The following is a 3110-nucleotide window of genomic DNA, read 5'->3' on the forward strand; positions in this document are numbered from 1 at the left end:
GGGCAGCGAGGCGTCGGGAGGTGGCGGGAGAGCGGTCAAGCCCCGTCACGGGCGCGGGAGACAGCCGCGGTGGAAGCGCCCCAGAGCAGCAGTAATAACGCGTACCAGTGAGTTTCTTACAAAACAGCGCGGGGCAGTTAGGGTTGTGCCATTCCTCTCGAAACGTGTGTTTTCTGTGAAATTGTCGTAGCCTCCAGGAAGCATGAGGCTGCAAACTCTCTGCCATTGCCAGCCGACACATACCCCGCTGCTTACTTCCCTATTGGGAATTTGGGAGTTGCGGCAGCAGCTGTGAGCTCTGTGTGTGACAGTCGCCCACCCACCCCCTCGCTTGGGCTGGTTTTGTGTTAGCTGTTGGACCTCGTAAAAGTAAGCTTTTTGTACACATGCTTAGCTTGTGTGTATGACATGCTCTTAATTCCAGTGTTGCCACCATTAAAAATACTGTCTCTTGAGAAGAGACACGGGACTGCCATTCACGTACTAGACCGCAGCAGTAGTGGTATCTGTTGATAGTGAACAGATGTTGAGGAATTAAAAATAGAGTTGGTGTTACATACTGCCAACCTCTTTCATTCACCCACTGGAGCTGGTCGAGGGGCTGTACAGTCTCGTAAAAATTTGCATGTCATTTTCTCTTTTATAAACCAAACTTGAGATGGAGAAAAGCAAAGAAGAGAGGCAGTGTGAAGGGGCAGGGAAAACACCAACAGCTGAAACAGAAACTTAAGAAAGAATACACATCTCCAGATTGATTTTTTTTTTCCACATAGGTTGGTGATTTTAATGCTAGGAAAATTCCAAATGTAGGACCAACCTTGAAATGCAGCTCAGCATACGAAACCCGGTTTCCGTCTCTCACCTTTTCAATATCTATTCCTTCCATCAGCTCCTATCTCATTTCTTTAGGAAAACAGATTAAACAAATAAACCTAGCTTGGAAACCTCGTTTAAGAATTTCTTAAACAGTAGCAGTGGAAATACATGATCCTGGTTCTCCATAATAATAATAGTAGTAGTGGTGGTGGTGGTGTTTTACAGATGTTACGACTGGATCACCTAGAAGCACTAAGATGGGAACAATGCCCCGGTATGCTGTATGTTACTCAAACATAAAACAAAAGCCCAGCAACTGTCCGAAAGCGCTTCAGTTTGGCTGCAAAGAGAAGACTGCGATAGATGGATGCAGGCAGTCCTAGGAACGCAAAGAAGCACTATATAGCCACCCCAAAACTAGAGAGGTCCTAGAGAGGAGTTTGAGTTCAACAGCTGACTCAAGATCAGGGTAGAGATGAAGATCTCTGAGGAAGATCACAGCTGAGTGTGTTGATGCTAACTGGTAGGTCAAGGACAACAACAGAGGGTTAGGGACCTGCCTACTTAGAAACTTCAGTTGCAGAGTTTTGAGTCTTGCACCGAGTTAGAAGCCAGACAGGACAAGGTTTAAGATGAAAATGGGAGCATTGGCAATCACGTAAAACGCTTTCGCACTAAGAGATAGAAGAAGGGCTGGTAGTTATATTAGCAAGAAATTGTTTTGATTTTTTTTTTTATTTAAAGATGAGAGTATTCTTGAGTTGGGTGGAGAACAAGACAAACAAGGTGAGATGTTCCCTTTGCAGCTCGTGTGGCATTTACAAAGTATGCAAAGGCCAGTCCTGGGCAATCTTTCCCACTGACGCTTTCCTTGGCAGGAGTAAATGCCCACTCGGCACGTAAGGCAGCGGTTTGCTAGCTCGCTCCGGCAATATTTTCTCTGCCAATACATCTTCCTTCTGCGGTTACAAAATGCAAAAGCTGTCCCCATTAGCTGGCAGTGAACAGTGTTTTTGTCCATTAGTAGGGGGAGAAGGGGAGGCCCAGCATCTTTAAACAAATGAAATGGCTGTGGATGTTAGCTAAATAAGGAGGGAGCATCTGTTACTTCTGAAGGGGAAGTGGCCATCTTAATGGGTTACAGCTTAGTCTTTGCAAATGACTTGAAAGTAACACGTGGGCTTTCACCATTTTCTTGGTTTTGGGGCTAGTTTCTGTTGCTTACATACATATAAGTGTACCTGTTAAATTTTCCTAGTAGTGAGCTGTCTGCATCTATCACCCCCTGACTGACTCTGAGAAACGCAGATGTTTTTGCAGCTTAACTGTTGGGGGAACACTGGCTTTCCTGTCTAGCCTCACAAGCCAAGACTCACATAGTGGCTCTCATCACTTCCCTCCCTGATTACTGCTGTTCCCTTTCTGTCACCCTCAAGATCCCCCTCCCCTAATGTTGGTACAGAGATCTTCCCTCTAATCTGTCACTGATACCTTTACTCTGCTATCTTACAGTTAACCTCCACCACCCTGGAAGGATTAGGGGCATACAAGTTCCTACAGGGAAGGAGTTGGTGCTTGAATACGATATTGTCTTGGAGGCTCTCAACAAGGAACGCTGGCAAATGCTCTAAACATATTCAAGCATCGGCCCTGTGTAACGCAAAGCTCAGCCTGACACTCGTATTGCCACGGCTGTCCTGCAGTCCCCAAACGCTCACTTCATTCCTTACGACGGCTTTTATAGCGGTACCAGCTGAACGTCTGACGGATGAATGCAAACAAAGGCATTGGGGCATTAATTAAATTACCAGCAGCAACAACTAACTTGGGGCAAGATTGCCCGGCTATGTTTGCAACCCGGGGCTTTGCTGCCTGCCTCAGAGGGTGTGAAATGGCAGGGAAAGGACTTGCTTCCAGCTGCAGCAATAACTGTGGCAGAGACTATAATCTTTAGAGGTTTCCTGTAAAGTGAATGCAAAGTAATGTTGGGTAACTGAGCATCAGTTAGTCCTCTGTAAGCAGCATTTCGCTGCAACCCATGTTGCTGTCCTTTACATGCTGGTTTTAATCATTATTTTTTTTTTTGGCTTGTAGCATTAAGTCTTTGCTATTGAGTGCTTAATTTATGTGAGATGGACAGCAGTGACGGACAATGATCCACATGTTGACAACCATTTGCAGCCCTATTACAATGAGAGTAATGAATTGTTAACAGATGAGAGGAACTTTCATAATTTTGAGGCAGAAGGCAGCAGCTGACGGTCTGCAGGGTTTTTTTTCCTGTCTCCTCAGGG

Source organism: Egretta garzetta, unplaced genomic scaffold, assembly GCF_000687185.1.
Source record: "Egretta garzetta isolate BGI_Z169 unplaced genomic scaffold, ASM68718v1 scaffold70, whole genome shotgun sequence".
NCBI lineage: Eukaryota > Metazoa > Chordata > Aves > Pelecaniformes > Ardeidae > Egretta > Egretta garzetta.